A 13132-nucleotide genomic window follows, 5' to 3' on the forward strand; every position below is an offset into this window, starting at 1 on the left:
CATCAGATGAATTCACATACACAGATATATCTCATATTATATTCAGTACAATTCCTATAAGGATTTGTTTTATGTTTTTATTTACTTCACGAAGGGGCTGTAGGCGTTACATATTATTTCTTTATTTTTATACGCAACTTACAATTAATGATCCTAATACTTTTATAAATATTACTTCAATATGAACTAAGTTAAAGGGATAGTTCACCCAAGAATGAAAATTATGCCATTAATTACTCTTGAGCATTTAGTTCCGAACTTGTGAGACATTTTTTCATCTTTGAAACGCAAATGAAGATATTTTTGATGAATTCTGAGAGCTCTCTGATCCTCCATAGACAGCAAGGATCCTAACACAATCAAGGTCTGGAAACATAGTAAGGACATCATAAAAATAAACCATGACATTATTGGTTGAATAAAGTCCGTTATTTTTGCTTTGTGCAAAAACGTATTCTCCTAGCTCCATAATATTATGTTTGAACCAGTGATGATCATTTTGACAATGTCATAAGTGCATTTATGCGCTTTGATCCCTGTCTACGGAGGGTCAGAGAACTCTCGGAATTTATCAAAAATATTTTCATTTGCGTTCCTGAAGATAAATTAATTATTTACAGGTTGGGAGGTTAAATTATGACAGAATTTTCGTTTTTTGGGTGAACTAACTCTTTAAGGCACATACTAATCAAGAACTAACCTTAACTGTGATACGAGTCATATGAATTCATGTATGAATGACAGCCGCCTTGACAATGCTTTTTAATTAAGATATGAATTAAAATGTTATGTTTTCACACGTGAGTTTACTTTAATGACTCGTGTAATAAGTAATAAATATATATATATATATATATATATATATATATATATATATATATATATATATATTTTTTTTTTTTTTTTTTTTTTGACCAGTTAGACTTATACATTTCTAATTAATAATAATAATAATAATAAATAATAATATTACCACCTGGCTTTTGGAACACACTCTGAAGTGCCGGAAGCGCAGCTATGATCATCTACGACTATGATGTAGCCAGCTCACTAGGTTTTGCTACCAAGTTAATGGCTTTATTGCTTTTTACTTTGAAAGAACGGCCAGAGAAACGCCCTAGCATCCAGAAATACATTATATGCAGCGTGTCTTCCTTTCAGCAGTAAACTTTCACAGTCTGATCTATTACCTGAAAGGACATTAAGAAGAGCGGAAATTACTCTAAGACTACCTCCTTCCCTGCTCTCCTTTCCCAGTTGGCTTTTAAAGCAAATGCACTGTTCTCTGCACAACGCATCCCAGGCTGTAAAGATCGCAATTAGACGCCTTTAGATGTTGCTAAAGGAGAGGTTCGATGTATAAGGCTTTTTTTTTATTGTTTTTTTTTTTTTAATACCCTGACGATTCACATGGAGGGGGCTTGTCTGGTTAGGGCCCCTAGAGCAAATCTGAGGCTGGGATGATAAATAGCCAAGTTCCCCTTTCACAGGATTGGTGAGTCCGTCTAGCATGTCTGCACATGCAGTTTTGTTCCTCTTTTAACTGGCGGGCACTCGCGGGGCTTTATCCTCCGCCGCTCGCCCTTCCTCAACCCGATAAATGGCTTCACCGCGCCCAGTCATGCCACTCGGCTAATGTCTCCTCTGCGGGCGGGCATTTGAGCACATTAGAAATCATTACATAGGAAAAAAAACAAAAACACTGAAAAATACAGGATCAAATCGCGGCGCTGAGCGCAGGGGAAAATTTACACACAGTGGAGAGGATGGAAAGAAGAAAATGCGATTTTATATTAGAGTATTCGATCATTTCCATATAAAGGGTGTGCGGACATTTTAAGCTTTGGCTTTTCAAACAGAGACGGAGGACATTTGTGCTATTGCAGTGCCAATGCTCGATTATCAACGCCATCTTATGAACCTCTAGGGGGCGATGTTACCTCTTTTCAGCAGACTTGCACAGACGGAGGAACACGAGCTCAGGTTTCCCGCTACATTCCTTTGAAGTCAAAAAGGCCATCTAGATATTTCCAATTATCAGAGAGCAAACAGATATTCCAGATTTTTAATATCCTTCTGACCAATACTGAATCTCAGCATAATCATACTTTAAATAATGGAGGTCTCCGAGACACGCTCGTCTATTCAAATGCAAACAAATCTCTTTTGAAACTGTCCTTTCACCCTTCAGATACAAGAAATGTGCAATAAATTTGAAAGCTCCTGAAATATGACACAATAAGCCACATTATGGTAGTTTTTTTTTTTTTTTTTACCTGGTCTGGTTTTTGTCAGCTGCATGCAGTGTTGCAATCTACCACATACGAGGTCTGGCCGGGATACATTTTGTCCGGCACCTGAACCCGATTTTAGGATGTGCCCACCTTTTTACATCTCCTTAATCTTTAGAATGTAATTATTTTACTGGCAATATTAAATGAATAAACTTTAAACGAGCTAGTTTCAAAAATATTGTAATTGTTTAGACCTTTATTTGTACTGATTCAAACCAAAAATGCCAGTCAGTTTTTACTCAAAGTATAGTGTTGACTGCAATCATTTAGGTATTTCTTTATGTAACAAATTAATTAATTTTATATGTAATTTTTACAGATTTATTTGTTAGTTTTTGTATTTATTTAATGTTAATCACTAGAATATATAGGTTTTAGTTTATATATATATATATATATATATATATATATATATATATATATATATATATATATATATATATATGCACACACACATACACACAAAAAGCTTGCATATGTATATTATACATATATATATATATTTTTCTCAAAAGACTCATCTATACTCAGAGTTTAACACGATTTTTCTGTAGTAATGAATGGAATGAAATATTACTAATAATAATAAAAAAACCCCGCATTTTTATAAATATCAGGAAAGATTTCCCGGCAAAAAAAAAAAAAAAACATGTACATTTTTCAAATTATAGTATGTTATTTTATTTGTGCAACAGGTATTTCAGTTTGTTTTTAAACATTTTTCAAGATTTCATTATGTTGACAATATAGAGGTCAAATCTGATACAGAAAGATGATTATTTGCTAAAAGGATAACGTAACATTTAAATCCTATTATGCACCCCATTCATGGAAAGTGCTCACTAAATATATATTTGCTGTATTTTACTTGCATTTCAGAGTAAATTAAATAAATATGGGTATCGACATAAGACTGAAAAATATCGACCCCTACCACCCACTGAAACAGCAGATGCTGCATCTCAAATCTTCTTCCTTCTATTTCTTTTCTCCTCCATCTGGACACTGAGATCTGGACCCTCCGCTGTGCTGAAGACTCTGGGTGTTACAGCTTCCCTCTGACGTCCCTTAGCGTCAGTTACACCGCAAAAGTGCTGTATTTAAGCCATTAAGTAGCTGCCTTGAACTCATTTTCAAAGCGAGCGTCAGCAGTCCTGTATCTCTCTTCCTCCCTCACTTCCATCTCGATTTTCATCCGGTTTCAAAGCGATTGATTATTTGTGAGCGAGGTGGGAAAGGCTGCTGAAGATATCGTGCAGTTATGAATCCATGTTCCATGCTTGAAACACATAAGCCTATCGGAGAGTTTGCGTGACTCATGTTTGGTGGAAGAAGTTGACTGTGAGCTACATCGTTGCCTGAAGTGTTTATCTTGGTCTTATAGAAAGCATGCTGATGTTGACTGGTCAAGCCTTCGTATTTAATGTATATTTTAGAGACTCCAAGCAGCAGTTTGTAAAAATGCAGTCAGAATGTAAAAGGCTGATATACTTTTTTTTTCTAAGTGCTAATTACTATTGCTAATTATTGAAAAGAAATTTGGGATGCCGATGCCACTGGCAATATCAAATATTAAAGCTGAGGTGGAATGTTGAGATACTTTCTCTCATTGCAGAAACAGTAACACATAAGCCACTTCTACACTAAAGTGGTTCTTATTCATAGATAATTGCATGGGTTTACATCTTGAATAGCCCGAAGCTAAGTAAATTAACAGCAAATTTTCACTCCTGGGAAACTATCACTTTAAGGACTATTCACAGCAAGGACAACTAAATGTAGAACAACAACAACGATAACGCTTTAATAAATTGTGTGAGAATAGGCAAGTGCAAGTGATCGCTTTCAGGACGTTTTTTTTTTTTTTCGTAGTTTATGACCTTTTTCACCTTTTTAACTGCATATATAGGGCCCTATCGTACACCCGGCGCAATGGGGCACAAGTGTTTTTTTGCTAAGCCCAAGGCAGTTCTCATTTTCCGCATCGCGTTGTTTAAATAGCAAATGCGTTTGCCCAAATGCCCATTTGTTCGCCCTTGGGCGTGCTGGTCTAAAAAAGAGGTGTGTTCAGGCGCATTGTTGGAGAGTTGCTATTCTGAGCCATAGACCAACTCAAACCTGGTCCAAAGTCAATGGCTCAATATTTATTTTTTGCCGTTATTTAAAGAGCACGTTAGTAAATGCGCCTGTGGGCTGGCACAAACATGCCGGATAAATTCAAGGCTACATAAATATAAAAATGTCACATGGATAGTCATTGCGTGTATCAGAATTAACCTATTTACTTGCTTGCGCATGAGCAGTTTGCTGTTTAGAGATACTTTTGGTCGGTGCACCTTCAAATTTTGCCACTTAAAATAGCGAATCAAAGTTGGCGTGAAAGCAACTCGCTCTTTAAGGGAACGGGGGATGAGACTCTGATTGGCTTATTGCACGTTGTGCCCAAAAAACACACCCATTGCAATAGAACGTGGAACATTTTTAGATCATGCGGCTGGAGCTTAGTGATTAATGACAAAACGTTCATTTTTGTCATTTTGGGGTGGAGTAACCCTTTAAGAGTTAATTTGTTAATTTTATGTCGTAGTACGGATAAAGCTTTAGCATGGATAAAACGGTATATGTCAAACATATATAAATATATATATATAGATGCCTCATTAGAGATTGTTTCTATGGACCGGGATACGTATGCCACCCGCCATATTGTAGATTGTCTGATTTTACCATAGTAATGAATGAATATTTGAAAGATGCCACAATCCTGCACACGGCCGCTCAACGACTCTGTGTGAATCTACAGTATGGTGAATGACATTAAGTTCACCGTTCCAACATGGCGGACCCACCTGAAGTGGTCCAACGAAGCGTCTATGTATGTCTATGATATCAAAAGATAACATAAAGAGATAACATACAAACAAATAGAGGAAGAATGAACACGCACCCTATAAACGTAATCAAGCCTTTATAAAAAGTCGGTATACCACCCCTTTAACAGCCAATCAGGATACATTCAGTTTTAAATAGCCCAATCATTTTAAAGCAAAAGTCGACCGACTGCTGCTGTTGCTTTTAATAAACAGAAGGTTGCACAATCCTTATAGCTCCAGTTTCACAGACAAGGCTCAAGCCTTGAAAATTACATTTTGAGCCGTTTCAAAAGAACAAACTTGCGCTAACCGATTTTAAAATATATCAGTGCCTCAAGATGCACACGAGTAATGTTTTCTAAGGTAATAATCACTCAAATGTCCTAATTTAACTATGGCGCTATCCTGGCTTAGGCTAAGCCCTCTCTGTGAAGTAGTTTACTTATAGTAAATTAAGATTGCGTAACTTTTCTCAAGCCACTTTCATAATTTACTAAAATCAGAAATAGCTCTCAGATTTTCATCCGTTGTCTGTATAATGGGTTGCACCATTGTGTACCTTGTCAGAAAACTTGGCTGTAAAAATTTAATATGCCCTAAGAATGTAAGATGACAATATACTTTTAATATACATACAGTCTCATCAGATTAAATACTCTAGCTGGGTTAATCACCCCGTCCCCTCAATGTTTCTGGTCATTCAGATAAAACTGACTTGTCAAAGTTGCATGTGAAATACAGAATTGCAAATGATCGTTCATAAAGAAGACACTGAAAACACTCTAAAACGATGTCCCCATAGCTCATTCTATGCACACGCACACACACACTCTCTCAATTTACTGCCATTCTATCATCTTACAAGTAAGGAAAAAAATTAAGAGAGTTTGGCTATTCAGAGCTGTAATTGATGAGGAGTTTGCCTCAGCTCAGGTGTGCAATGAATTTTTTTTCCTCTTAATGGAACTCCAGCGTGCCCTTACCGAAGCATTAGTATTCAGATGACGGCTCTATTGCCGGGGCTGAGGAGGGGACCTTGATAAGATAGAAATGGCATTAAGAGTTTTCATCAGCGGCAGAATTACACAAGGCGCCTTTAGCCCCTTCTCCTCGCTCCCTGCAGGCCACTTTCTTGGAATTCTGAAGCGCTGAGGCTTCTGCAAACTTTTTTAATCATGACTTTTCCTCATGGTCAGATTTATAAGTCATTAGTTTACTGTCCTGTCTAGCGCCCTGTCAGAAAAGTGCATTTAATCTCATGCGCACTGAGGTGAGATGGAGAAATGAAACCCTCAGCAGTGACATCACGCAAACAATCCCCGGAAAAATGTCACTGACTTCTCATTGCTGAAAACGTTATTTATTTGCACATGCTGTCTACATAGTTCTTGCGCTTGATTTACAAAATAAATTGCCATTTTAAATGATCATTTGTTGATTTTTCTTGTTCAATGTGCATCCGGACCTACTTTTTTCTGTGTACGGAGAGCCCAGTCTCATGCAAATGCGTATAAATAGTATGCCGCATTAAAAAAAACTTACTGATACACAAAAATGGACTTTGGCGTATGTATGACATGCACATGTTTGGCATACATATAATACGATGCATAATACTCTCTGCCTGTTCTAAAAAATGCAATTGCATATTTTTGCACGCATACAGTATAATGATACACTTCTAAACCACAACCCTTATCCTACCCATCGCATAACATATACACGCCAAAATCAATTTTTGCACATCAGTACCACAAGTTTTTGTTTTTATTTGGTGTACTATTTATACACACTTCATACATCGTCAAACATGCTTCTGTGAGCATCTAATAAACGCTGCTGCCCATAGCTTATATGATATAACCCTCATATAGCATACATGAATCAACTGCAGCAGCCCTATACAGGTGGAGCTGGGGAAGAGGGGGGGTTTCTGAACTGCTGCAGCAAACGCTATTTGAATGTTCAAACTATTTGAAGCCCAATGGCTGCTTATATCAAAAGAACCAATCAGCTGAGTCATGTTTGACCAATCAGACTGTATCATTTCTGTTCATTTGTTTAGTTTCGCAGTCATAAAAAACTGAAGCTTGGATTGGAAAGCGAGTGCTGTTGAATACTTTCATGTTACGTTTTTCTTTTCATTGAGCTTCGTTTCAAGTTTTCCAAGCACATCATCTGGAAACAAAATATTTAACACATATTCAGTTGGAGGGGCATTTTTTGAAACAGAAATCTCATGGAATATTAGACTAAGTAAAAGTACAGCATGCTTAGAGTTTTGTAGATCGGAAGGTAATTTATGCAATTGCATGCTTTTTAAAATCGTTATTTTTCTTTTCTTTCATGCACAAAAAGTAAAGTAAAGTAAAAAGTAGCTTCATAAAATTACGATGGAACCAATGATTCTTGTCATGAATGAGGGGTCTGAGGCGTGCGGATCCATTCGCAGGCTTTTATTGAGCAAAGGCATGGTCAAAGCAGGCAGGCGTCCAATCACAGCAAACAGGAATATCAGGGGCAAGGCAACAACAGAATCCAAAAACAGGCAGAGGTCGGGTCAGGTAGCAAACAATCACAGTATCAGAAGACAGGCAGGGTCAAAACCAAAGAATCTATAACTCGGAAACAACAATCAAATGACAATCCAACAACAATAGAACAATGCAACCTCCAGGTGAGGGGCCTACAACAGTATTTATAGTGTTTTAACAGGAAGTAGCAGCAGAGGGAGTGACCACAGATCACCCAGAGGTAAGAGCTCCCTCTGCTGGCTTGGTGACAATTTTATTTTGATATCCTCACTACCTTTCTGGGCCTTAAACATGATTGTTGAATCAAAAATATCTTCATTGGGTTCAAAATTGTTGTCTTACATGTCTGGAACAGCATGAAGTTGAGTAATTAATGACAGAATGTTTAGGGTGAACTAATATGTTTAATAAATAAATATGCTTATTTAGTGTACAAGAACATAATTATATATATATATATATATATATATATATATATATATATATATATATATATATATATATATATATATATATATATATAAAGCAAAAAGCAAACTAGTTAAGTAGATGAGTTTTCCTGTTCAGCATGATAATGTTTAATGTTCCATTAGCCGGCAAAAACTGAACTTTCACAAACTGAAAAATCACAAGGGGTCATTACTGGTGCATTTTATATCATAGAATAAAACATGAAAATATCTTGTTTACCACTACCCCCCCAAAAAAACAAAAAAAGGACTTTGGGACTGAACCATATGGGCTAAAATGCTAAGTCATTTCTGGGTTTAGGCCTATAAAATATGTCATCCCTGCAGCTTTCTATTGTTGCCGCCCCAGCCCATGCTATTATGTTTGTTGCACGTGCCTGAATCACTGAATGATTCATAAGTTCTTTGTGCCTCCAAAGCTGTTTTGGATTGAAAGATGAACACTATTGTAATTGCACTGATGTTTTTGCTAAGCTTTCTAAGTGGGTTTAACCACTAAGCCAAACGGGAAAGGAGTGCTAAATACCTCCCGCAGTGCCATATGAAAAGATTATGTTGTCATTCTGCCATTAAAGGCATCCCTTGGCCATTTCACTGGCTATTTATCTTCAAAACGATATGTCCTCAGAGACTTCCTAAAGACCTCAGTAGGGGTTCACCACATGGTGAGCGTTCAAAGTCATTGGACACTCAAGTCCAAGACTGCATATGGTTGTTTTCTGACGCAGAGCTTTTAGTGGAGGCACAAACCAGATTGATTATGGTGTTAGTAACTAAATCGCTGACACCTCCACCTAATGTTCTTTACATCCATCAAATGATGCCACTATAAGCTCAGACTCAATAGCTTTCTGTGTTCTTCAGAGATATATTATTGTCAATCTTAGAACATATCTGAAAGCAGTCCTGGGTAGATTTCTTAAATTATTTACTGTTTCCAAATTGGTTGACAAAAATCGCAGCTAGTGATCTGTTAAATCATATTTCAGGTTGTTTAATCTTTTTCAAAATACTTTTAGATAACTTTTATCCTAAATGTTTGGCACAGTGAAATAATATAATCTTGTATTACACTCATATAAAAATAGGAAGAGAGAAAAAAAAAAATCCATTCATTGTTATTAAAAACATGAAGTGCATTAATTATAACATTACATGAAGATTTTCCTAACTGGGGCTCATTATAAAACAGCATGAGGTTTGTGAGTTGATTTATTGGAAAGCTAATAATAATGTAAACTTAAAATAAATATTTTGGTTTTAATTACGGCAATCCAAACGAAACACAACACAATAAATCATAGTAAGATATATTATTCCTGTTTACGTTGCATGACCATGTGAAAAATAAGTAATCATGTGATCAATAAAAAAGTAACTGTATTGCAAAAAATTCAAAATGTAATATTATCTAATTTCAAGTACAACATTTTTGGAATCTGGTTACATAATCTAATGGGTTACTACCCAGCATGTAAGAATCTGTAAAGCATCACCGGTAGCTGTTCTATTTCTCTATTTCTAGTTCTGGGCACCAGTTGGTTGAATGCAACTAGAGCTAGAAAAGATGAGACGGCCATGTCTCAAGGGAAGGGTGTTTAACACAGCGACAGAAAGCTTAGCTAAGGACTTTATTTATTATTGACATCAGAAGCCACAATAGTAGAATGCAGTGACTCACAGAGGTAATTAAAGATTTATGCAAATGCAAAGTCATTGTAGCTCACCGTTTGCTGAAATTCAAACAAAATTGATACTGTACTTACACACCGGGGTCTGCAAGAAAACACAGCAGCTTTGTTCTGCAACGCAATTCTTTTGCGTATCATTATGTTTTCTAGTGTACCTCTACTTCTCACATGTTGCTGGTAGTGTGCCAGAAACCAAAGCGTCTGTGTATGGGTTAGAAAGAGAGATAGAGATAGAGAGAGAGAGAGAGAGGCCCTGTTCAGAGTGCGATTCCTATCGGTCTTTCTTTCTTTCTTTTTTTTTTTTTGGTAATTTCATCACAAACTGTAAGCCAAGATGCATTTACCATTTTACCTGGTAGCCTATGCACGCACTTTGAACTATACTTATATGTATAATCGAACGGTTCATTATAATATAGTTCCATTCCTTGATTCTGATTGGTCAGTAGCTGTGTTTAATTCACTATACAGCATGGCTATGACCGCTTCACCAAAAGATTCCGTGTATCACTGAGCAACACCTTTAGCAAGCAGCATTAGCAGCATAAACAATGAATAATACAGCACGAAACTCTTCCGTGTATTATGTATTGGCAAAATTAAACGTCTTTTATTCACTTAATGAAGTATGAGTGACCTCTGCTGGCGTTATGTTGGATCTTTCATCTTTATTTTTGAGACCGCGCCCTTCCCCGGCTAATAACAGTTTCTCGTGTAGATATGTTGGCGCGTCTGTGTGACAGCCTGCGGTTTTTCCAAGTTATGAGGGGATATTACGAGGGAATATTATTCTATTTCATGTATGATAATATATGTCCATCCGTTTATACAGTAATAATGCTTGCAATCTCGCGCTACGCCACGAATCAGTGTTTTGAAAAAAAAAAAAAAAAAAAACTTTTCACATGCTGAGAGATAAGCAGATGTCTGTGTGAGAGAAAATATCACATACGGTGTTAAAAAATAAATGATGCAGTTGATGGTAAAGCTGTTCGCTGCTATTCTCTGTTTTTATTTAAACTAGATGAAAAGATGAAAGTCATGTTCTTGTGGCTGTCAGGGACTATTTTTTTTAGAGGAAGGACTTAATTTAGCGAATTTCAGCATATGTATTTTCAGTTTTCATATTTTTTATAGTGTGGTAACAGTTTTATAAAAGCAATAAGGTACTCGAGGCTGAAGGGCGTGGCTAGGCATGCGGCGAAGTAATAATATATGGCATTATATTATATTACAGGCATGTTATTATGTATTAAAAACATTAGCGTGAGGCTACCTCTCTGTATCTAGTTTGCCAACCAAACTCTTTTTATATTATATCACTTTGTTTTTATGTCCACAACAAATTAACACTGTGCAGGAATACTCCTATCCTATGCAGTATATGGCATCTTTGATATTTACATTAGTTGCTGTTGCTATAGTTACGTCTCATAGTCAAAAATACAATGCGCTTTCATGAAGTCCACAGCTGTAGTCCCTTTCCTTCAGCTGACTAGGACAAGAATGTAAATCTTTATAACAGAGGTTATATTAATATAGCGAAAGTTATAGACCTTTTTTTTTTTTTTTTTTTTTTTCTGTATTTCTTCCACTTCTTTCTTTACACCGCTCTTTTCGAATGCATGTCATGGTTTGAGTCATCACAAAGGGGGATATAGTAAGATAGATCACATTCATGTGTCAGAATGGATAATGTTGCTTGTCTCACTTTTTTCCTTTGGCTTTTGAATGTTTTGTTTCATTAGCACAGAAAGATACTTGCGTCTATTTGCTACGAGTAAATCGCAGAGGTTTTGAAGATCACGCTGCTTCCTGTCTGTCAGTCAGGAAACTAACTGAGCATGCACTCATAAACACAATTTGACTAAATTGTGAGCAAATTAATAGCAGTTCACTTCCACAATTTAAGACGACTGCGTTCGTATCAGTCTTTTAAAACATCTTTTCTAAACCTTGGTTTGCACCAAATATGTCAGTTTGAAAGCACATCAATGCTACTGCCCCACTGCGATATGAAAAATTGCCTGTTTTCATTGGTGGCAGACGCGAGCTGCCCAAATGCCAATCTGTATTAGTTTGTGTTAGGTTTAGTAAAACCAAACGAGCAAAACTATGAATAATACAGTGAAAACGACAACTTCTCCTGAGTCATTACTTAACTACAGCAGTAAACAGCTGCCGCTCGTGCTATAATCAGCTTTGAAAGATCAATGAGGATAATAAGCTCCCATAAGCAAGTTGCTCATTTTTTACCTTGCATTTTCAATACGTTCAGTTCACAGATGCTATCGTTCTAAGCAGACTGGTTTATCACGCTGGTTTGTTCACTTTGAATAAGTTTGCATGTTTTACACTGTGCGGGTTGCCCAGTTGTGATAGTCTCAATTATGCTAATAGCCGCTACTTATCACTGACAATAATGCAGTTGATCTTTGCCAAGGCTTGTAAAACCTCTTGGCTGATGCCGCTGAATGTTGTGCCCATGAAAGCATTACTGGAAACAGCTGCCCATTTCCACAATATATCCTTTTGTCCGTTATCTCCGCTGACAGCAGTATGCTCACATTTACTTCAGATGCGTTTAGAAACCTTTATCGTTGCTATTACAGAAGAGACAGCTGCTTTACCACACAGAAACCTCAAAAGTTTTCGTTTCCCACAGAAATGTGCTTTTAGAATAACAAAGCCTTCCCCAGAGACTCGGCTCGCCACTGTACGCCGAACAATTCAACTCACAAGCCTTACAAATTTCAAAGTTCTGTTCTTAGATATTTGCTGTGTTGTTTTGTACTGAAGATGAATGTTTGACCTGCCTTTTGCTTTTGCTTCTTAAACCTCCTATTTACGGAGACATTTATTCATATATGAAGTGAAGTCTTTTTTCTTTCCTTTGGGTTTTTATTTAAAATGCTAAAGTAAAAATCGGTCAGCTGCTGCAACTGTGCATTTGGTTTCTTTCATTTTTACTTTTCTTTGTGTAAACATTGTGAATTCCTTAAAGAGACTATTCGATTGTTGCTTTATTTTAGAAAAATCCAAAAAGTGGCCCAATTTTAGGACTATGAGTTCTCCAGAATTTGAAAAATGTAACGTTGGCATCATTTGCCCACCAACAATAAATATTTCAATTGCTAATAAAACCTTAATATATGCACGTATTATATCTATTAACATCTTGTGAAGTGAAAACTGTGTCATCTTGTCTGAATCAGAAGAGAAACAGAAGTTCTTAAAAAATACTCTATGTTGCTGTATTTTGAAAGGAAA

Source organism: Puntigrus tetrazona, chromosome 18 (genome assembly GCF_018831695.1).
Source record: "Puntigrus tetrazona isolate hp1 chromosome 18, ASM1883169v1, whole genome shotgun sequence".
Lineage (NCBI taxonomy): Eukaryota > Metazoa > Chordata > Actinopteri > Cypriniformes > Cyprinidae > Puntigrus > Puntigrus tetrazona.